General features: G+C 42.0%; 1 protein-coding gene and 2 pseudogenes across 3 annotated transcripts in view; 2 read left to right on the top strand and 1 right to left on the bottom strand.

Moving 5' to 3' along the window:
• LOC137974248 (uncharacterized) overlaps positions 1-25,000 on the top strand; it is an 89,224-nt gene that overhangs the window by 11,996 nt on the left and 52,228 nt on the right. The window lies entirely within an intron of this gene.
• On the top strand, positions 115-3,688 carry LOC137974127 (uncharacterized; annotated as a pseudogene).
• LOC137974126 (uncharacterized) lies at positions 4,637-13,684 on the bottom strand (annotated as a pseudogene).

Below are 25,000 nucleotides of genomic sequence, written 5' to 3'. Positions count from 1 at the left end.
ATTAAATAGCAAAAGAGAATTTTAAAATGTAGTGACAATTATAGCATTACAAAAGACTATAGAGATGTACCTTCATAATCAGCCTTTGGATACTGAGTATCTGTCTCTTCACCAATGGTATCTCCATTGATTCCAAATGGGAGTGATGTTGTTGCAGGTGAGCCTCCCCATATCTCGGTAAGTAGGTCAAAATTATCTTGAACAAGTTTGCCACTTCCACTCTATGTTCATCTTTTGACAGTAGCACGATAATCTTGTCTCAAATTTTTTATTTTTTTCTCTGATACTCTCATATCCTTTCCTTACTCTGGCCTTTTCCTCGTCCATCCTCTTCTCCAACAGGTTTTATTTTGCGATGTCCATGTCCATGACCAGTTTCTCTTACGAGTATTTTAGCGAAGCCCTTGGAGCGTGTTATCCATAAGCATATTATGAAGTTCCTAACATATCATAGGCTGCTGAGTGAGAGCCAGCATGGTTTTAGAGAAGCCTGTTCATGTGTTACTCAACTTCTTCAGCTGCTACACCTGTACGTTCATGGTTCAGCTTTCTTGAGAAAGGTGACTCAGTCGACGTGATCTTTTTGGACTTTGCAAAAGCCTTTGACAAGGTTCCTCATCGTCACTTGCTTTATAAGTTGCAGTGTTCTCGCATTCAGGGTCATTTGTTTTCCTGGTTTCACGATTGTCTGTCAGACTGTACACAAAGAGTCATTATTGGAGGCCATTCATCAGAATGGATGGAGGTGTCCTCTGGTGTCCCTCAAGGGATTATATTAGGGCCACTTCTTTTCCTGCTGTATATAAATGACTTTCCCCTAAATGTAAGCTGTACTACAGAGCTTTTTGCTGATGACAGTGTACTATATCGTAATATCACATCTGGAGATGATTTTGTTGAGTTTCAGGGTGACCTTTTGTCTGTTGCCTCCTGGTGTGACTTGTGGAAGGTCACTCTGAAGCCTGAAAAGTGTAAGGCCCTACATGTTACCAAGTCTAAATGTCCTTTCATCAGTATGTGATAAATGAGAATAATCTGTCAGCTGTAGATAAACAAAAGCACCTGGGTATTTGGATTGAATTCTTCTTTAAGGTGGGATTCTCATATCAATTACATTGTTGGTAAGGCAAATAGAGTGTTGGGTCTAATAAGGAGAACATTTGGGCCCAAAGATCCTGTGACAATTAAAACAGCTTTTAATGCTTTAGTTTGTCCTATTTTGGAATATGCCTGCCCAGTGTGGAACCCTTATTTGGTAAAACACATACAGAGTATTTAATGCATCCAGCGTCGTGCTACTCAACATTGATTTGTGGATCTGATAAACCTTACTCTGAAAGGCGCACTGAACTAAACTGGTCATCATTGGAGCTTAGAAGGAAATACCTCTGCTTGCTTCAGCTTTACAAGATAATTCATGGCTATTCTGATATCGACACTGCATATGTGGATCTGACTGGTCTTTAAAATTAGACCTAAAGCAGCGAGGACAAACTATTTTGAATTTTCATTTTTAACCATTACGTTAATGACTGGAACTCCTTACCAAACTCAGTTATGTCTGCTTCTAGCTTAAACTCGTTTAAAAATTTACTACTTAATTATATCTTTGTAAATAGATAGGTCTCTTAGTTTTCGTACACATTATGTAATTATAATTGTATACATATATTAGATGTAGTTAAACTTAAACTTGATCTCTCTTCCTGGTAAGCTTACCATTTCTGCGTATAAGCTTTGAAGGTCAGCTTCAAAGCCTACTCCGCTAAATTCACATTAAGTTTTAAGTTCTTTGGTGTATTTCAGAAGAGCCTTGACTGACTCAGGAGTCCAAGAAAACTTCCTTGACTTCTTCTCTGTGCTGATAGAGGCTGAAGTTGTACTTGCTTTCCTCTTTGATTGCCATGACTTTGTTTTGGTAACAGTGGTTATTTCAGCTTCCTGCAGGGGCACAAATCTTCAGATTTACTGTCATTCTGTTCGGCAGATAACACTGGCAAATGGTAACTACGAAAAAACTCACTTCTCGCCGTCATGTTTATCAATGTTTGCGTGGTTAATCTCACCTTGGCTAACCGGGATAGCCCGGCACCAACCATTTCATGGTAAAAAGCTATCCTGCCTGGCCGAGTGACCAAGGCATGTAGACAGGGTGCCCAGGGTAGGTGGGCTACCCTGTCTAGCATGTAAACACTTCAAGCGTTTTTTAAAGAAACATATGAGAAGTTAGCCTGGCCAGGGTAGCTCGGTTAGCCGGGGCACCCTCCCTCCATGTAAACAGGCCCTAACACAGTAATGGGTTCACAGAGTGCTCTGACTTAAGCTTATATATTTATCTTGTAATTTATGTTATATGTAAAACCTTTCATTCGTAAATAATTTACATACGCATTTGATTTGATTTGCGTTGATTTGTTAATTTGAATTTACAGTGTCCCCAATTAGTGCTCCAGCACTAGAACGACTAGACACTTAAATAAAGGTCCTTCCTTCCTTCCTTCATTCAGTCATAGCACATATTTTGAAGTTTGCATGTACAATTAGATCTTTTCTATTTTTTCCCTTTTCTTTTAGTCGCTTAGTTAAAAATTAGCTTGTGCGTCATATGTGCAGGACGCACCCAAAAAAAAGCTAATCGTATGACTACAGTAAATATTGTGTTGAATTGTATTGCATTGTATTGTATATGTTAAGTTGTAGAAAAAAGTGGCTTGTTGTCATCCCTATAGTTTTGTACGTTGACTTTAATTTTTAGACGTAAGGATAGAAGATTCAAGTGAGGAAGAAGACTCGAGCAATGAGGTTGAGAGTGATGAGGAGACCATAATCAAATATTTTCAACGTGGTTTTAGTTATGAAGAAATCATTCATTTCCTTGTTAAGATATATGAAAAGAGGTAGATCCAGAAGGTTGCCAGTTAAGGAAAGCTCACTGGTTGAAGAGAAGGACTTATCACTGTCCTTGCCCAAATGATAGATAGATGGCTATGATAAACAGAAGCCCTTTGGGTTTCCCGTACATTTGGCCATACATGTAAATGGCTTCAGCCACAAAATATTATGGCTTCAGGTTACCAGGTCCAACAACTCACCAGACAACATTGCCACTTATTTTTTAAGCACTGTAAAAGAATCGAAGGGATGCTCTAGACAGCTAATTACAGATCTTGGCACTGAATGCTGATGCCCACCGTTAAGTCTCATCACCTAGAAACCAAAGAATTGAAGAATGGTGGTCATTTTATTCATGGAACAGGTCAACATGGTGGCACTATTTTCTTTCCAAAATTTGGAATTTAAGGGTGTCTTGGGCTCTTCCTATGAATTAAGTATGGAATGTTTGTGGTACTGTTTTGCACCAGTTATCCAGAAAGACCTTGACATTGTTAAAGAACATTGGAACAGCCACCACAGAGTTAGGAAAAGTTGGCACAACACTGTCCCTGGTAGACCTGATTCACTATTCTATTTACCTGAGTTTCATGGGGCTGTTAAAAACCTGCTTAATGTTCCTCAGTCAGAATTTGACTATTTATCTTAGCACATCATTCAGAGGAGAAGTGTTAATGAATATCAAGATTACTTTGATTATGCCAGAAATGCCTTTGGAATCAGCCTTCCAAACAACTGGCAAGAGGCGGAGAGACTTAATTGCGCACTTTTAACTGTAGCTGCACATGGTGCTTAATTGCTAAAATCTCTTGAGATAATTTCTTGCTTTTCTCATTATAAGGAAGTTATGCCTTGTTTTTTGTCCAAAATCTCACCAACTGTCATTTGGTGTTAACATTACCGTAAAGTATATCTCTCATTAAGTCAATCATTGAAGGTTACTGCTTGGTTGAAAGAAAATTATTCAAGGAAAGTAACTCGAGGAGACTTTGTTCAAATTGATTTCCAAGACTGTATGATAACAGTATTTGTGTTATCAATAACTATAACACGAGGTTACACCTGTTAATGCAAGAAATGCACTAGAGAACATTGGCCTCACAGACATACTAAAAAGCTCATATGAACATATATGATTAGGAATGTCAAGAAACTTTTAAGCAATTTTCAAAGTTGATATGCCAGCTGCATTAATTGTATGCCTCAAAAATAACTTTAACATTAACTTGTGGTTGAATCACAGACCTGTTCTGGCAACAAGAGAAATAACGTTATGTAGCATTTCAGAATTTTGTCAGTGCTAAGGAACTCAACACTAGATTATGGCTTCCTTTGAGGATTGCTAAAAACATACACAAAAAATGAAGAGTAAAAAGAGCTGAAAATGCTCAGGTAGTTCGTGAACATTTTATCACTAAAAAGTACCAACCCTTTGCTCCTCCTAAATAACTAATCTCTTTTTTTCCCCCAAGATGAGTAGCACAGTCACCTATACATTTCCCATAACACACGTCAATAATAAAATATTTATTTTTGCTACTAGCAGTGGATACGTAGATGGCATTTTATGTCTATTGTACAACACTAGTAATTTTTTTTTTACTATTTACATTATTTCGGAAATTTCAGCAGTTTTTTATTTTACCCATAATGCCTTGTGGGTGTGGCAAGTTCAAGAATTTGAAACATAATGCAGGAAATATCAACAAAATGAAACTAAAACTGCAGATTACTTTCATTTCATTCAGAGAGAGGCAATTATCTCCTCACTTTCCTTTACTGGAAGCATGTAGATGGTTTTTCTTCCCTTTTTCTTTGCTGGCAATTCCCCACAAATGTGGCGGACAGTGGCAGCATACACAACAGTGGTACGCTTTACATCAAGAATGAAAGTCACGTTGTGTATGTTGTCCCTCAGGTAGAAGTTGCCTTTTATAAACTCTTCATCCCTCAAAGCAGTGCACTGATAATCGTCGATGTAGTCGCTTTCTAGCTCTTCAACCCCTTCTGATGTAACCTTGAGGAGATAGAAATCATACATTGGGTCATCATCAGCAGCAATAGCCACTGTGCTCCCCTTCGCAGCAAGGTCAGCTATGTGTGAAGCAGTGTCACGGTCAAGGATGGGTTTTTCTGCTGCTTGCCTGGTAGTTGCGACTGCACCATCTTTACAGATTGGCCCCACCTTCCAGTTATCCAGCCAAGCCTTGTTACTGCAGTTTTCTTCATCCTCGACAATGCAGCTCACACAGTAGCAGGACCGATGCCTCATCAGAACCTTTTCTTGCTGGGCCAGAGACTTTACACAGTGCCACTTTCTTATCCCTTTAGCTTCCTTAAATTTCCATCCATGCCTTTTTCTGTCAACAGCACCTTCACCTTCTGAAGGGACTTAAAAAGAAAATACGGTGCTTGAGTTGAACAGAACTTTCTCTTGAAGTGAAACTTGAGGCAGCAGGCTGGGAAAAGTTCTGCATCAAGTATTGATGCATACTCTTCACCGAGTTGATGGTGGCTGTTCTGCCCAGAACTGCCTGGCCAACCTTTTGCTTAACATGCCAGCCTGCAGCATCCTGCTCTCCTTTAGCATGGGATGTCTCAAATTAATTGCGCTGGATGGGGAAAGCAAAGTCGGCAAGGGAGCAAGAGAGGTCATCAATACCTGGGGCGGATCCAGGATTTGACGAAGGGGGGTTCAGATAAAGGCACACCAAAGACAGTAGCCCCTAGGGGGGTCCGGGGGCATACTCCCCTGGAAAATTTTTAATTTTAGGGCCTCTGAAATTTCAAGTGGTTTAATTGCTCTAAAGTCACCTCCATTTTTGTGCTAAGTACAGTAGTATTAAGGATGGATTTTCTTAACACTGACAATAATTATTTTATTATTATTTTAAATTCATTCAAATTAAAAATTCATGATTCCTCAAAAATGGGATCAGCCAGCAACATTCTCCGGGGTTGCTGTTCTGCAAATTCCTGGACAACAGCATCATAATCCACAGGTTTCTTGTGGTGAATATTCATGAGCTCCGAGCCAGACAACCTTTCTGTCGTCATGGTGGTCCGCAGGTAGCCTTTGACCAGCTTTAAGGTACTGTTGGCCAGCTCGTTGTCAGCTGAAGTCACTGGAATAGTGCATGCAATATGCAGCAAACAGTGGATGTTGGGGAAAATATCTGCATCACAGGCCTAAGATAACAAAAAAAAATAGTTCAGTTTAATTTGAAAGGCTAACATTAAAAAGCAAAAACATTAAGTTCTGTACCTCTAATGCAGGTTGAAGTGCGTCTGGTTGGCTTCTCTCTGACTGCCACTTTCTCGTCCATCGATGGTACTCGACATCCAGAGTTTGAGGGTTTGGCAGGTCTGAGCTGTACATCTCTGAAACCGCATCAATGTTTGCATCTGTGCATGACATGGTGATGCTTGGAACTAGACCAAGTAACTGCACAGCAGTCTTTTGAGTATTACCAAATCTAGAACAATCTAGAACCACTGATCAGAATTTGCATATTTGTACTCTGTTGTACTTTGTGTAGTGTGACTGTTATAACTGGAGAAGAGTAAAGGAACAGCTATGTAATCTGATCACTTTAAAGGGAAACCCGTCCTAAAGGTCATCTTATCTTGCAAACAACGTATCTAAAATGTCATGAAGACCTGATTAAAACATATTACCTTGAAGACATCTCTTGTGTAATATGGTCAAGAAAAGATTGCGAGAGTAATATTCCTCAGGAGTGTCATGGGGTGCATTTGCCCAGTGCTGCTGTCTTGAGGCTGTTCTCGGAACGCTGGGCTTGGTACCTAGGTCTGAACTGAGCTCCACAGCATTAGAGTACCATCTTTTGACCACAGCTTCAGCCTCGTCTTTCTTTTCGTTCAACTCTTTCTCGGTCTATGATATCATACAGTATGCCTTCACGATGTCATTGGACTTCTTTTGCCATTTAATGCTAATCGGCTTAATGACTGTCAAAGTTTTCTTTTTTAACGCAATGAGAAACTGGAAAGAACAACATGTGTGGTAGAAGCCATTTGCCTTCTGGAGAGTCTCTCTGTCCCAGTTCCAAGGGGTTTCAGTACTGTATTGTTTGTGCTGCTGTTCGTCCAAAATAACCTCAAAGGTTTTAACAATCGACGGAAGTAACAGCACAAACGTTTCGTATGCCTCGTGACGTTCAACCCAATGAGTATGGCAGAGGTTGTGGATCTTAGTTCTCTGCAAATCCAGCTGATCAACGCTGATTACTTTCTCCAAGCACCTCTGCCACTTTGGAGAATCATTGAAAAATTGTGAAAGCTCTGTTATAGTGCCAGCCATGTTGCGAACTGATGGTAAGCTACATGCTTTTACTATAACGAGATTCAATACACGGGAATTGCAGTGCACATACAGGGCCTTGGGGTTTTTCTGTGCTATTAAGCCTTGCACTCCCTGCGCTTGTGCAGACATATTCAAAGCACCATCGTAGCCTAGGCAGTTTGAAATGTCCAGACCCCACTGCTCCAACTTCTCCAAGATCAAGGAAGAAATTACTTGACCAGTTATTCGATCGGTGCATCGAAAGTCTAAAAACTCTTTGCGGATCATGCACTCTTTTGTCGACAAACCGTAAAACCAAAGACAACTGTTCGAGATTAGCATTGTCAGTGACTTCATCGCAAAGAATTGAGAAGTACTTTGCTTCTTTGATTTCTTGAATTATCGAATCCCTTATGTGGTCTCCGATCAGCATTATGAGTTGATTCTGTATTGTTTTACTAGAATATCGTGCATTCGCGCTGCATGTCGCTAGGTGGTTCTTTAAAACTTCATCGCCTGAGTCAACACGAAATTCAGGCAAAGCTAGAAAGTTGCCCCTGTTTCCATTTTGATCGGCAGTGCTGTCATCTCTATGGGTTTTCATTGCAATGCACTGTTTGCCGCAGAAATGGACGCACTTTGCAACACTTTTCACAATTTCTCTGTTTCTCTTAATCGTGCTCCTGCGTTCACTTTCAATTTGAATTTGGATGTTTTTTTGCAGATTCCGACTTGTTGTGAGAAAATTATCGTATGCAACCATGGCATTGATGTGGTAACGATGTTTCTCATGTTCACCACACACTTTGCTTACTTTTGTCCACCGATTAAACAGAGTGGTTACTAAGGGAGCTTCTCCAAAATAACATCGGAAATTTTGGTTCCCGATGTCGCTATAGGCATTTTCCGATTCCGATAGCTGCTTGTGTCTGACTCAAGAATTTCCGATTTGAGCTTTCAAAATTCTGATAAAATCGGAAATCAATCGGATATCAATCTAGAATGGCATATCGGCACGCAATGTTTTTATAAATGAGTGGATTTAGTATAAGCGTACGGCGCTTCGATCTCGCAGATTGTAATCTTTGTGTGCGCATGTTTCTACAATTTATGCTCCTGTTGTTTCTATATTTTCAACATAAACATCTCAACAACAACAAAAATGACTGATTTCAAGCGTTTCTATATGACTCTAAATACCTTCTTGGAAACCAAACTTAAAGGTGAAGCGTTGATTTACTTGCCAATTCTTTAACGTAATGCTTGAAAAACAACTATCTGTGCCAGTTTAATACACCGTGATGAAACACATTTCGGTCGTTTGCTGTGCGGCCGCATTGTAACATTGACCTTTGAACGTATCTTGATTAGACAGTGCACGACAAAACAATGGGATATTAAAGTGTTTCGGCTGCACAGTTTTAATATTGGAGGGCTTTTAATACTGCACAACATACTCTTGAGGTTTCGAAAACCAGTGTTAAATTCGTGATATTTGACATTCTAAAATGGACCGCCAAAATTACCAGCTTGCGTGAACTGCTACTCGACTGAAAGAAACCAATGATGCCTGTCACACGTTTGAAGCGATCGTGACATGTGTTCCTACAATTAGGTTTTCGTTAAAAAAATACATCCCGCGAGGGTTCGGCCATTAAAAGTTTCTCACTCTTTAATATTCCGTAAAGAATCTGAACAAAAACTTTTCGACCTTATCATTTCAGTTGATTTCGTATGGTATTAAAAAAGAATAACTGTTGGTTCTTTGATCAATATCGCTCGATGCACCGGTGTAAGTCAATATTTTTCAAAGATAACTTTGAACATTTCAGTGCAACTGGAAGCACAAAAACAAAGCATGGATGATTTCAACGATCACATTTTCCCTGGACTCTTAACAGCAAAGTGCCCAAAAGGTGCAGCAACCTTTTCAAGGGAATTTACTTCTGCAGTCATGATAAGGAGCCTTGTTGACAGATGTAACACATGATTGTGTTTTGAACACTGATAAATACCGCCTACAGAGTTTCAAACTCCATCCAAACAGCAACATTTCAAACATGTTTCAAACAATTTTAAACACGTTTTAAACATAAGTGCCCTTCAAACGCTGACTAGTTAGTTAAGCGTCCTTTTCATCTGGACGGTAATTTCATTTTTTTTGGGTCGTAGATCTCGCGTGACACAGACTTTAAGAAGCAGTTCATGTTTCAAAATTCCGTGCATCGTGCTAATAGGATGTTTGATCAAGTTCAATCGGAAGACCGATATTTTTTTATCCATTGGAAGTCTCAATACCACTTATTCCGATGATCAGTGTTAATCTTCCGACTTCATCGGAATAGTTGCCCTTGAGTTTCCGATATGACTTTGGAACAATCGGAAATTTGACCTTCAGAAATTTGGAGAAGCTCCTTAAGGTACCTAAGCTTTCACGTATGGCAAATAAAACACATGGGAGACAGAAACCACCGTCACATTCCTTGCTGTAAACGAGCTAAGGATAACGTTGCTGCCAGGATCTTTGGAAAGACGGATGACAACCATTCATAAAAACTTTAGGGAAAGCATAATTCTCTCCTGGTTGAAAATGGTTATTTATGATGTTGAGTTTCTCAGCTTGATTTAGAGACTTAAAAGCTGTTTTCTGACGAGCACCAACATCAACCTCATGAACCGAACCATGACAAGCACGATTATCTCCATCTTTATCAGTCTGTGACGCTGCAATGAAAGCAAATTGATATTGTACGACCTTTTAAAAATTATTTTAATACCGTTTTGACATACGTTTAGAACAGGACAGGTAACAGAAATCACACAATTTTTACAATACAACTAATGTTCTTTTTCCTTGTACGGAAAGCCAGGGTGTTTGACTTTCACAATATTTCTGTGGACTTCTAGTTTAAAGAGTTAAATCACCCAACTTGACATGTTTAAAATCAGTGAAAAGTCGTTCCCACACATTTGGGGGAGCTCAGTTAGGGGAAAAAGAAAATTCGGAGAGTTGGCAATTCTGCAAAATATCTCGAGCTTGATTTACGGATATTGTTTCACATCCACCAGCATCGACAATTTTAATGTCAAGTAAGGATTTTACTACAGACACTAAGGAAATTCCGCCTAATTGAAAACAATTAGGCATTCTTAATATTTCTAGCGTATTATTTTTGTAAAGGGAAGTTACTAGACTTTCTAATGTAATATTTTGGCAACTTGTTATATCCAAAGACTAGAATCATGCATGACATCATAAAGATACCTGCAGACTGGTGCAAGGTGTGGCATGCGTTCTTCCAATGAGAGCCACTTTGATATTTCCGAAAGGACTTCGCGAGGAAGACTCATCATGTTAGCACCTGAGAAAATATTGGAAAATGCCCAACTCAGACATAATAATGGACCTTGTTTCGTTGTTCATTTTATTTATTCCACGGGCAAAGAAACGTGTCGGAAATAACTTTAATTAGAGGTCTCCAACAAAGCCGCATCAGACTGGTAATGATCGTGACTCAACTTATCCCGCTTGTTTACATATTTTCATGGTTAGTCTGGATTGTCACGTAGAGAACAGAATTCTGCTTTAAAAAGCATGAGTGAAGTTAAGTAGCACTGCTTTGCACGTAAAATTGTGTCTGAGCTTTGATGATGGCAATGACGTTTTCCATTCTTATTTAATATATAAGCTTAAGCTTTCTGATTTATATCACTAATTTAAAAAATGAAATACCTTTCTTGGAAGAAGATAGAGTTGTCTCATTTTGTCGAGTCACAGTCACTGGCAAATCTTCACTGCCTGTACCTGTTTGGGTCACTTTTCGGTCTCTGTAAACACAAAATAAAAAAAGTGTTGACTAGTGCCAAATTGATAGCTTGTAGTATTTTTTGTTATGGAAAATGTTCTTACCGGCATCGCTAGAGCAACGAATCCTCTTTGCACTACTCAAGCTCTCATTCAAACTGCTAGAAGAATTAGATGATTGGTCAAAAGGCTCATTATCTTCGCTGGTCTCCAATCTAGGGAAGAAAATTTAGAATGTAAACTTATGATATTTCAGTTTTAAATCGATTCGTGAAACAACTCTCGAGAAATCAGCACTGTCTGCTTGCTAGAATTAAGCGTACTCGTGTAATAGACTAATCTATTAAGCTTACCTTGCTGATGACAGTCCGAAAAACCGGTGAATTTGTTGTTGCTTTGTCCTCTTCAACATATTAAGTCATGAGTTCATGTTGAGGAACGTTTAAGTAAATTTTCACTTTAAAATACGATCCACAACTCTGATTTCCAAAGAACGGCGTGGCTTTATGCAGTGCCAGAAGTGGAATGATTGGTAGATTTGGCGTAAACTGTCAGTTTTGGCGGGACGTGTAAGGGTTAATAAGCAGTAATTTTATAGCTCAAGCGGACGTACTAGAGGGCGTTTTCAACTAGGCACAAATTTGTCTTATTTTTATTGCTGTTTTCGCGTACAAAGACACAAAGAAATATCATTTTCAAAAGATATTTGGTTCACTTTTTTTTAACCACGTGTTTGTTATACGTTTTTATGTTCAGTTTAGGGGGTTCAACCAAACCACCCGAACCACCCCTATATCCGCCCCAGAATACAATGCCGTGATTTGTACTGGGCTGCACAACTGTCAGTAAATTCATGCATCTTTATGACATTGTAATGAACATCGTTGATCAGGTAGTTGTGGATCACCTCTTGCACCTTGTGAACACTATCCTGATCCTGGATCGGGTCATCCGAGATGACAAAAACATGCTCCTTGATCAGGTGTGGCTCCTCCTCTGCAGTTGCAACTGTGGCTTGTACGGCATGGCGTTGAACGATGGTCACGTGCAGAGAGACTTTGGCGACATCAAAATACTCTGATTGGATCTCATCTTGCTGCCTGCATATGCATACCCTTCAGAGTAGTCATGTATGCACACCACATGGCTAAGAGGAAGGTTGTCTAGCAGGTTCTCAAGCTGATCACGTTGCCATCTTGCCATAAATGAATGAATTGGGTAGGTTGTTAGGAGCTCCTTAAAGTACTTAAATAGCTCAGATGGTGGAGTATCCTTTTGCACGAGGGCTATCTTCTTTTTCTCTTGGCCGTTCGAAAGAAACTTTCCTGTTGGAACATATTCGTAGTGCGACCAGTGCACAGAACCTTCAGTAGTACTCTCCTCTGGTAGTAGTGCCAGGGCATCGACACTACAGGAATCGTATTCTCTTTCTAAGCAATTGATGTTGTGAAATGATTTATCCTCTTGTCTAGGGCAAAGAGTCTTTTCAGCAGCTTCTGACACGGTCTTCAAAACAGGGTATTCATCATGGCTGAGGTCAGCTTCCTTGAGAATGCCCAGACGAAACTTCATGCAAGCGTCAAAAACAATTTTTGTCTCTACATGTTTTCGGCAGAGGCATGATCTTCTATCTCTCTCTTTAGCTTGCTTAACAAAAAATGGCTTCAGGCTTTCAAACTTCCTTTGCTTGACTTTCACATCCGGATGAAGTTGTTGAAATTCAAGAAATGCTTCTGTCTGCGTCTTTTCCAACACAGGCTTTGCATGGTGGACGTACTGCTGGTTGTGTTTGCCCAGTAATTAAATATGATTTTAGTATCTTCCTCCGAAATTGTGTCTTGGTGAATTTTTCTTTTGGTGTAGAGCCAGCTTGCGGTGTCGCCCTTAAGGATACTTTCTCAGTTCCTTATCGCTTTACTTATGCTCATTTCATTTAAATTAACTAATTTTCCTAAGGACTTCCTTGCCCTTGTCTTTTTTATATTTTCTCCAAATGGAAGAGACGTAAAAGCTCTGAGTGCTGCCCTCTTCTCGTTTGATCCGGAACGTTTCACTTCGTTCAACCCTTCGGAGATGTCTGATGCCAGCGCTCTAAGGGTGGACAACTCTTTCGGCTCCTCCAGGGTTTTAAGCAATCCATGGTTTGCGAGTATCTTCCTGGTTCTTGGGCTGTTCACCAGCGTTGCTATGACTGTAGCTTTTTTCTTGGGACTCAAAGGAAGCGTCTCCTTCGCCCTGTCAGCTATGCGTTTTTTGAATGCCCGGTTTTTAAATCCATTGCTCGTGCTTGAAGTTGATGCCGCCTCTATTGCTTGTTCTTGTGTTCCATCTTGTAATTTTCGTTCACGATATTTACAGACTCTTTCCCTGGTTTGTTCTCTTATTTTCTCCCTTTTTTTCTACAGTTCTGCTTGAGCAATTTCTCTCTTTTCCTTCAGCTTTTCTTTCCACTCCGTTTTCTTTATATCGGTCCTTCTTCGTGCCAGCCACTTTGACAACTGGTGGATCATTTGCGTATGTTCCTTGACTTGAGCAATTTTCTTTTCATGGTTCTTTTGATAAAATGCCCAATCTATCTCTCTCTTCTTTTCTGCCTTTCTTTCTTGAGCCACTTTTTTACGTGAAGGTGTAATGCTCTGTGTTCCCTTGGACCAAGTTGGTGCAGCCGAGAGGGGGGCCATGTTGAATGGGCAGCACAGGGTCTCCATATACTTTGCCCAGGCTTGCACCCTGGAGAGGACACCCAGTAGAGTAGGGCGCTAGGGGTTGTCCTCGACGGTGGGAGGGACCATCGTAGTTCCACTGGTCAGCTACCTCCCGCCTCAAACCGGGCAGCCCCCGGACAGTAAGGTACTGACCTGCCATGGTCTGCCTGCTTCAGTGGGTGCCTGGAGCTTAGAGTCAAAGCTCAACAAGCAGATCGTCAACCACGCACCAGGCAAACAACGAAAGAACAAAACCAAAACATCAGCTTTCCGGATTGGGAGCTGGAATGTACAGACCATGCGGCCCGGACAGTCTGAGGATCTGCAAGCAATTGACGATGCTCGCAAGACAGCAGTGATAGATCGCGAGCTGCACAGATTGAATATCGATATCGCAGCCCTGCAGAACGGAGAGAACAAGGAGTGGGCTTTGCCGTGAGGAATTCGCTGCTCTAGATGATAGAACCTCCAACAGACTGACAGAGAGAATTCTCAAGCTGCGTCTCTCAACAGTGGAGGGCCATGTCAACATCATCTGTGTTTATGCCCCAACACTACTGGCTACGGTGGAAACAAAGGACCACTTTTACGAATCTCTGGATACTGCACTCAGCACCATCCCAGCGTCCGAGCATATCTACGTCATAGGCGACTTCAATGCAAGGGTAGGCTCAGATCGTGAGGCATGTCCAAACGTCTTAGGTCACCACGGCACAGGCAAAATGAACGACAACGGCCAGAGACTTCTGGAACTCTGCTGTTACCACAACCTATGCATAACTAACACCTTCCAGAACAAAGCATGCCACAAAGTATCTTGGAGACATCCCAGGTCAAAACACTGGCACCAGCTGGATCTAGTCGTCACTAGGCGAGACTCTATCAACAGTGTCTGCAACACAGGAGCCTACCACAGCGCTGACTGTGACACCGACCACTCGCTTATTGCCTCCAAAGTAAAGCTGAAACCAAAGAAGCTCCACCACACCAAGTAGAAGGGCCAGCCTCGCATCAACACCAGCAAGACAGCCTACTCACAAAAGAACGATGAGTTCATTGTAAGGCTCGAAGAAACATTGTCTGACAGACAAGAAGAGAACGCTGAGGATAGATGGAACTCCATCCCCAATACCATCTACAGTGCCGCAGTCCAAACCTACAGCAAGAAAGAGCGTAAGAACGCGGACTGGTTTGAAGCCAACATAGCAGAAATGGAACCTGTCATCAACGCAAAATGCAGCGCGATGGTTGAATACAAGCGCGAGCCATCTCAGAGGAATCTGCTGGCACTGAAAGCTGCCCGAAGCAAGGCCCAGCAAATAGCATGCCGCTGCGCAAACGACTATTGGCTCCAGCTATCGGAGAACATTCAGCAAGCCTCAGACACCGGGAACATCAGATGCATGTATGAGGGCATCAAGCAAGCGACAGGCAAGCCAGTGAAGAAGTGGGCACCCCTGAAATCCAAGACGGGGGAGGTAATAACAGACCAAGACAAACAGATGACGAGGTGGGTTGAACACTAACTTGAGCTGTACTCCAGAGAAAATCTGGTCTCCCAGGAAGCACTCGATGCGTTGGAAGATCTGCCCGTGCTAGAGGAGCTAGATGTAGAACCCACGTTGGAGGAACTCAGCAAAGCAATTGATGCTCTTTCATGCGGTAAAGCTCCAGGTGAAGACGGAATACCCCCTGAAATCATCAAGTGTGGGAAACCAGCCCTGCTTGAGCCACTCTACGATCTTCTCTGTCTGTTTTGGAGAGAAGGCAATGTACCGCAGGACATGCGAGATGCTAAGATCGTCACACTATACAAGAACAAGGGCGATCGCAGTGACTGTAATAATTACCGCGGCATATCCCTCCTCAGCATCGTTGGAAAAGTCATCGCACGTGTGGTCCTTGCTCGTCTACAGGTCCTAGCTGATCACGTCTACACAGAGTCCCAGTGCAGGTTCAGGGCAGAGAGGTCCACAGTCGACATGATTTTCTCTATACGCCAGCTCCAGGAGAAATGCCGCAAGGAACAAATGCCACTCTACATGGCATTTATAGACCTCACCAAGGCTTTCGACTTCGTGAGCAGAAGAGTCCTGTTCCAGCTGCTGAAGAAGATTGGCTGCCCCCCTGAGTTGCTCAGCATCACTGCCTCCTTCCACGACGACATGAAGGGCACTGTCAGCTTTGATGGCGCATCATCGGAACCATTCACTATCAAAAGCGGTGTGAAGCAGGGCTGTGTACTTGCGCCAACATTGTTTGGAATCTTCTTTTCCTTGATGCTGAAGTTTGCATTCAGTGAGTCTGAAGAGGGCATCCATCTGCATACCAGAAGCGACGGGAAGCTGTTCAACCTGTCCCACTTGAGAGCCAAGACCAAGGTCTGCACAGTTCTCATTAGAGAGATGCTGTTTGCCGACGATGCTGCCCTGGCCTCACACACAGAAGAAGTCCTCCTGCGACTGATGGACAGGTTCACCCATGCCTGCAAGCAGTTTGGGCTGACCATCAGCATCAAGAAAACCAACGTCATGGGCCAGGATGTCCCTGCACTACCATCGATCAGCATCAACAACGAGGAGCTTGAGGTCACTGACCACTTCACGTACGTGGGTTCAACAGTTGCCAACAACCTGTCACTCGATGCCGATGCCGCAATTCGCTTCGAAAGTCATGGTAACGCCTGTGGCGTTTTAGTGCATCTTTAAACAAAATATACCCTTACGGAGCTCAAGAATGGAACGTCAATTGGATAAGCAAGACAAATATATCTGGATTCTTAAAAGCAGCAAGTAATTGACTTTGACAATAATATATCGCCCGTCGAGCCGATCAAAGTGAGCTTTATTTCTAATATTTTACCAAGTGTGCTGTTATCAGTGTAGAACACTGAAACCAAATGGAAAATCCTCTGGTAACGTATGGGTTTAACAAAGACAGAGAAGGAATTGAACAACTTGAATCTGCACAGTCTTCGGTAACAATTGGAAATTTCACTAGTTCTTGTTAGTAAAAAATTATTTGAAGGAAAGCTTGTTGCCCATTTTTTCCTTGATAATTCAAGTAAAGAACACTGGTGGGAAATTTATTTAGTTGCGTTTTTGACATGGAGTGTAATTGGACAGGATTGAGTTTCTTGTCTTCACGCACGTAATGAAATAGGAAGGGGTTTTTGTCTCTAATAGCAAATATGTTGGTTCTTTCAAAAAATATTTCGCTTTAAAAGGTGGCCTTTATGAAGTCATAATGTTGTGTACTATGCGAGCTTCACTGAATAGTTTTTATGGCAATAGTAAAGCATTGTCGTGTCAAAATAAGGTAAGCGTCTTTCTGTTGTGTTAACGTAATTAAATATAACCGTGTTATTCTTTTCTGCTGTAAACTTGATTTTTACTCTCAAAATTACCTCCACAACCTACTTTTTGCATAGAATAAGCCTTTAGAATGATGTTCTTGTCTTCTGTGGCGATACTTGACGATTCGGGGACATTTTGTAAAAAAATATTTATAACGGGTCACGCGCTCAACTTGATCATCCGAACTATTATGCATAACATCCACTTGGCCTGTTGACATCCCATTGAAAAAAACATTCAGATAGTAACAAACTTCATAGTTATTAACGGGTCATTCCACAGTATTTCGTCTGTTGCGGAATCTACATTCCGAACATTTTGGTGTGGGATATCTTGAAATCTACACAACATAGCAAAATAATACCACTTCTGCATGGTAGGTGACTATAAGATCTATGCACAAGAGTGGTTTGATTCATACTGATACAGACAGGAGGCCATACTAAATTAGATGGCTGTTACGGAATTTACACACAAAATTCTCTATTTTCATAACACCATTTTCAAATTAGAAGTCCTGTGAATCTGGCATGAATTTAAAATGTCTGTCTGCTTTACAGTAAAGGGCGTTTTATCTTTCTTATACAAATGCCAAAACATTTGAGTTTATTGTGCACATCCCCATCATCATTAGTTCAATTTAAATGATGGTACTGTTGCAGAATCTATGTTGCAGAATCTACATCAGGTACTTTTATTAATGTAACAGCAACAACAACAACACCATGCACAGCACTTAAAGAACAAATTTTGAAGTTTCAATAACACAGCAACTACAGTATAATAACAAAAATGCAGTTGTGTCAGTAAAATGAGCAAGAGATGTACCTTAATCAAATGCAATTCCATAAGTTTACACTATCAACCACACTACATTACATGTCATGTAAAATAATCTCTAAGCCTGAAATAATATAGGAAATTCATCTGACAACATCACTATTACATACATGTATGATCTTGTTTAAATTATTTCCAAGACAAAACTTTTGCACTGCTTATGTTCCATCACAACTTTAATCAATAATAATTATTTTGAAATGATGTTGCCTTTGACTAGAAACTACGTTGGGAAGATTAGGGCCTTAAAAATGCAGCAATGAAACGTTTGAGTCAAAGACTAAACTTTGAAGTTTGAACAGCACCCAACAGTAAAAAAGCTTTTGAAGAATGTTTTCAAGAAATGTTAAAATACAAGTTATACTTGTAGTTGAACTGGACATCTTTACACTGTTGAGCCATGTCAAGTTATTTTGTCCTCCACTGGAACATAGCTTCCAGTTCCTCGAGATCAATCACAGGGCCAAGGAACACACATGTGATGTGCACATGGTCAATATCATTATGCTTTGGCCAGTCAAACCTCTTGGCATGAGCTGTTGAATTTTTTGGAAGAACTTGAATGAGGTGAACTGACTTTTGTCGGCTGCACTCATGTATTGCCCTGCTGAGGTAATAGTTGTTGACATAGTCAACAGTGTAGTATTTGTCCTTCCAAACGTTGGGTGGTGATGCCAGATGTACATTGTAAGACTTGGCTGTGGAGCTCCTGGATCATAAGTTATGCTTTCTGAAGTCAGGAATGCTATGTTGATCTGAAAGCAAGGTTGGTTTGGGAACAAACTGCCACTGGTTGAAATCAAGGCTGTCATCAACCTTTTGCAGTAAGCTCCACATTTTTAAATGTGAACAGCACACACTCAGTAATTTGCAAGTGCCAGTTCTCTCAACATTGACTGAGAATGGTAAACAGTTTACAGAAATAAATCAACTCACAAAACAGTGGATCCTGCTGAAAATGCATGCATTCTGATCCCACATGAATGGAAAAAGCATTAAATTAGAAATCTGCTTATCACATTCTATTATTTTGGTTTAGATTACGAGAAATGTTAGCAGTAGTGGTGTGGGCTATTTCACCGCACTTTTGACGGTTGGAAATTGAGCGTTCTGATTGGTCGATTCCAATTTGGGCAGGAAATTCAAATTTGGTTGCGCAGGACACGTACGTTTAGGGGGACATTCAAACCATGACGTCACAGACACGTGACACTCTGCGGACCCTCAGGAAACAGGTTGGGGTGTTTTGCGTAACCATGCTGGATACAAAGATAACAGTCGGGAAATTCAAAATTCAAACAATCACGTCCCATGGGTCGAGATAGGGATGACGTCACAAAGTCCCAAGCCCCTCACGATTAAAGTCAAAAAAAAAAACAACAAGACAGGATCGTTTTTTTCCGAATCAAACGGTTTAATAACTAGAATCATCAAGGTACTATTTGTACAACAAGAAGGAAAAAAAGCATAAAATACGCGTAACAAATATTTACAATATATACAAGACATGGAGTAGAGTCTCCTTAAAGTCACCCCAGTTCCGTAGCGTCCCTACTCAGTCCAAACACAAAAGTTGGTGCCCCGCACACGCACCCCGCAACTTGTCAGATTAAAATTCGAGGAGCTCCAAAGGACATCTCCTCGAAACAGGATGTGTCTGCAAAGAACTCAGCTGCCACACAAGATCCAACACAGCCTTCACGTTCAAACTGCCCAGCCGCACGAGCCAGATCCAAATCCGGTCCTGGACGAACCACTACTTCCCGAATAGCGTTTTGGATGCGCTGTTCACACTCCAAGGCCGCTTGACGCTGTTCATGGTCTACCTCCGCTCGCGCCTGAGAACGAGCGCGATTCGCCCGCACGCGCCGCAATACGATTTGTGCGGCATCAACCACGGGTTCCTCATCCTCCTCTGGCGCTGCGGGGGGTCGTCGCGGCCGTTGTGCGAGACGTGTGGATCGTCGCGCCGGTTCGGGGCGGGGTGGTACTAGGTCGTTTAGTTCTGCTACCACATCGGAAGCAATGGACGATGATCCTGCGGGAGAGGCACGAAGCAATAACTCGTCTAGCCGGTCGGCGGCGTCAGATAGATCCGACGACAAAGACGGGGATGCGGGAGGAGCCAAGCGGTCTACACGCGCCAAACCTTCTCTCAGGTAGGGAGGCGTACGAGCCATCCACCACCTGCCGTATCAATGACATGCGATGGACGGGCATCGGTCGCCAAGCCTTCGAGCAAACACGAACCCAGCTCACGTCTCCGACTTGTATCGCGATATCGTTGGCGGTAGTCACAAATTTGCTCGGGATGGTTTGCCCTGTACCGTCTTCAAATTTCGAGGCACTTTCTCCGACGTGTATAGTAATATCTTCGGCTGCTTTGACGAATTCGTTCGAGGTGGGTTTGGCGATGGAGTCGTCTACGCTCACGAATTTGTTCGCGGTGGCTCGCGTAGTACTGTCTTTTGTATTCGCAGAGCCTTGCTTTGTTCGCGCGGTAATGAGCTCTTTGTTGCTCCCGAATTCGCTCCCTGTTGGCCTCCCGTTGTTCTTGAACACTTCCTGTTCCCGCTGTAAATAAAGAGTCACAATGACAAGGTGAATGGAAGAAAAAAGATAAAAGCATTTAATGAGAGAAAAAGAAATAAAAAACGAGTTCCTAAGAGAAAAAAATCCCACTTGAACTTGTTGCTTCTTGGCTGGCTAGACGAGCGCGAGCTTCGGTCAAGAGATCCTTAGCCGTTTCAGACACCGACAAGCTTCCACTTGGCACAAGAAGCTGATGTTGTGCCTGAAGTTCCCGTGCACATTTTTTCGCCTGGCGATATTGGCAACGGTACTCATTAATTTGGGGTCGATGTCCAGCTGCATAGAGTTTCTTGGACTCCTTGATCTCTGCTCGGTGTCGTTCGCGATATCGTTTCTTTTGAGCAAGAACTTTATCGCGGTTTGCCTGCTTCCATGCACGAACACGTTCACGCGTTCTTTGTTGTTTTGTGGTAGCGTCCATGTCCGTGAAAAAAAAGAGAGACTCTCGAAAAGAACTATCTTTGATGAAGGATTAAATTTTTTTTTCCGTTTCAGAAAAACACAGGTTGCCAACTGCAGCCGTTGCCATGTCATTTCGCGCCAAGAAAAAATTGGTCCGAACACTCCCGTCCCTGAGGTTGTTTTTGTTTTTTAACGTCATCATGTACATGTGTCAAATCAGATGAATGAATCGTACGTAGCAGAAAGGAGACGGTGAAGCTCAGGGTTGCCGGTTCGAGGTTGAATGATTGGATTTTCTATTTTTTTTTCTAGTCATGAGTCAAATCAGATGAATGAATCGTACGTAGCAGAAAGGAGACGGTGAAGCTCAGGGTTGCCGGTTCGAGGTTGAAAGATTGGATTTTCTATTTTTTTTTCTAGTCATGGACGAAACCATTTTTTTTCTTTCTTCTGTTTTTTTCAACCAATGTCATGGGTTCATCTACAAAGAATGCGTCTTGAATCTTGAGTAGAAACCCCTCATAAAGTCAAGGTCAAGGAATCTTGAGTAGAGGTCTGTCACAAGGTCAAGTTCAAAATCAAACTCAAGCGCTTTATGTGGTTTGTTTGTTCAAACAAAGAAATAAATGATGTTTTACGGACTGTTCGGAATGATTTTCTTTTACAGCCAAAAAAGGATGCGTGACTTTTCTCACCATTTTAGAACATTCGCTGGAACATAAAAAATGGAAGTTCATGAGGAACAGTATGCGAGTTGTTTTTTTGAGCATGTGCTCGCTTCATGAACATCGCACTAGATTATCAAATGAAAGCTCTTAGGAATGAAAAAAAAAAAAAAATTCGGAAATAACAGTTCGGAAAGATTGGTTTAAAAAAGTCATGGAGGATATTTGTTTTTTAACCAAATGCGAAAATAAAAAAATAAAAAAAAATGTGAAGGTCACCCGCATTCTCCCAGGGAATAAAAAAACACAACGGACAAAAAATAGAGCATGCAAGCTAAGCACAAGTTCTTTCTTTTTGTCACATATATTTACAAACGTTCTGAAACTACTTACAAGTTTAAAAAAAAAAAACGTCTATGTACAACTATTTACAGCGAAAAAAATCGTTTAAAAATTCCCTAAAAATTTACAGAGGAGTCTTTTTTTGTCCGCAACCTCCTCGGGAAGGAAAAAAAGAACGGAAAAAAAAGAGCATGCAAACGAAACATAAACAAAAGTTGTCCTATTTACAAGATTTCTAAAAAAGTCGACAAAACTATTTACAAAAGGTATGTACAAGTTGAAAAACTATTTACAACTTTACCTCAACTGAGGCAGGAACAAAACAGCAACCACAAAGGCCGAATTACAAATACATTCGTCGATTTCCTATTTTGTGAAATAGGTGACATCTGCTGCACCGGAACTGTCCAGATTTGCTTCTGGAGGGCGGATTAGTGGCCGGGATGACTGCATGGGCTGTCCAAGGACAGATGGCTAGCTTTTCTACGAGAGAAAAAAATAGAAAGAAACAACATGAGTCTCCTTGATCACAATCCTCAGATAAGGGTTGTAGGTAAAACTCATCTATTTCCTCCGCCAGGGCTTTCATGTTATCCTGGTGCTCCATTTTTTGTTTTAACTTTAAAATTTTCTCCTGCAGCTCTGGCGGAAGGACGTCCCACCAGCTCTCCATCTTGAAAATTTCGATTTCTTGGACTCGAATGCGCTATTTTATACCGATCAGACGACCTCGTTTTCAACGGCACTTTCCGCCGAGGGACTGGGGCGGGAATCTCTCTCGAAAAACGCCACGTGGGATTGAGAGCCCTCTATCTGCCTTTAGTTTCAGAGCCCTTGGAGGACCCATTCGAGTCCTACTTTTTTAAAAAATGAAAAAATAAATAAAAAAAGGCATATAGATCCGTCATAAAGAACTCAGACATGAATGTCCAATAAAAAAACGTTTAATGAGAAGAACAAGGCGTGTTTTACATGCGGTCGGGACAAAATCGAAAGTGTCTATAGTGTGGTTGGGTGGACATCGACCGTAGACAGGTCCTGGGTTTCTGAGCTGCTAGAAATCGTTGGGTCCGTTCATGATGGATGTAGCGAGTATCGTGATCCAGTCCCCTTTGACCACGCATCCACTGTACAAAGTGATAACATTCCACTTGAGGGCAATGAAGCTGTAGAGGGTCTTCGTGTTGTCCGCAAGAACCTACAGAATTGAGACGTGGGAGATCCTTGAATTTCGGACAACCCAAAGGTTCCAAATCGACGTGAGGCATCCCCCAGCTCGTCAACCATCGCCGCTCGATCAAACTCTTTTTGTAAGCGACTAGACAACGCTCTGAGGTCTTGTGTTGTTTGTAGAGGTGTTGGGCATCCGTCTGCAACTCATGCGCCAGATGGTACAAATTTTGTGGATAGTACGCGAGCCCGTGGATGTGCGTCGTACAGTCATACGCCGTTCGTTGATCTTTAGGTGAGAGATCATGCCAAGGCACGGAAGGTTTGTAATGAATCGATCCCCTGTGTTGACCCGTCCAATCACACCAACCAAGTTCCCTAGGAAGAAATTGGTCTCCCAAACAAAATCCTTCTAGGTCGATCACTAGACATACTTTATCGAGAAGGTGGGTAGTCTTCGGGTGGGAAGTAGTATTGCTCGGGCATTCCTCATTCGGAGTAGAAGTCACAGACATCTGGGTCGGGATCGTCGGCTGCGTCGAAGACATAGCGGCATTCACGACAATTTCGGTCCGGTGCCCACGTGCTCAAGTCCGATAGGGACAGTTGGTTCTTGTCGTACCGACAACACTTGCACAAGTATCGGTCTAGTAGGGCGTCCAGACGTTTGAGGAGTGTTAAGGTCGTAGAATCCGTTTGTACTCCGATTGTCTTTGTATCGGAGTGGGACATTGAGATCGTCTGCTTTCTGGAGAAGGTAGCGAACAAATCGGCACTCACGACAATTTTGATGGAGAACCCAAGTTTTCAGGTCAATGAGCCCTGTTTCTTCGTCTTTGTCTTCTTTGCAGCCCTCACACAAGAGAGCGTCCAGCAACAAGTCTATGCGTCTACAGCACCTCTCCAAGCTCATGACAACCTGACGGTTCTCGCTGGCGTGACTCTTTATATACCCAAGGGTGTTGACATTGACCAAAGCTGACGCCATTTTCTACAGACCAATGACAGAGCCGCCGGAATGGGACTGACCTTGAATGGCCTTGACGCCACTCTGAGCATCCAATGACAGGGTCGCCCGAATGTGGCACCATCCTTAAGAACCAATCACAGACCCTGGAATGTGACATCACGTGCTGCCGTCCAACCATAAATACGCGAGACACACTTCATTTGTTGTCAGTTGTCTTGAGAAGAAGAAGAAGATGAGCATCTCTTGGAAGTACGGAGACCTGTCGCCTGCTCGCTATCCATTTCGAAAAGAGAAGGAGGAGAAGAAGAAGAAGAAACCATCGAAACGTTCTCGTGCTAGCCAGAAACACGATGTCGTCCGCGAAGCAGCTGAACCCCCTGCCAAGATCATGAAGGACGCCAAGGAAATCCGCCGTCAAAAAGATGCGGAGCGGCGTAAGAAAAAGCGGGAAGAGAAAAAGAAACGAGACGAAGCGGAGTTGAACAAAGCCGCAGAAACCTTGGACGCTCTCGTCACCTCAGGCCCCCCACCTACAGAGAAAAGGCATTTTAGAGTTTCTAGAGGAACATTTGATTATATCTGTGGGATAGTTACTCTCGACATCCAACGCCAAAACACACGTTTTCGACAGGTGATTCCTGTACAGAAGCAAGTAGCGATAGCTCTGTGGAGACTAGGGTTTTATTCTTATCGATCTACTGCGATAACGTTCGGCATTGGAAAGTAAGTCCTCTGCAATTAAAATATGCCACAGTTTTAGTGAAGCAATAAACCGGAGGAAGAACGATTTCATTTTTTTACCAATTCATGAAGATGACATCAAAGAGACAATAAGCAAATTCGAAGAGAAGCTGGATTTTCCACACGTGGTAGGGGCAATTGATGGTACACATGTGGAAATAAAAGCACCACTTTTAAACCCAGCCGATTACTTCAACAGAAAGCAAAAATATTC

The sequence above is a fragment of the Montipora foliosa genome, chromosome 10 (assembly GCF_036669935.1).
Source record: "Montipora foliosa isolate CH-2021 chromosome 10, ASM3666993v2, whole genome shotgun sequence".
Classification (NCBI taxonomy): Eukaryota; Metazoa; Cnidaria; class Anthozoa; order Scleractinia; family Acroporidae; genus Montipora; species Montipora foliosa.
Note: the sequence above shows the minus strand (reverse complement) of the source record. Positions and strands in the feature narration are given on the sequence as shown.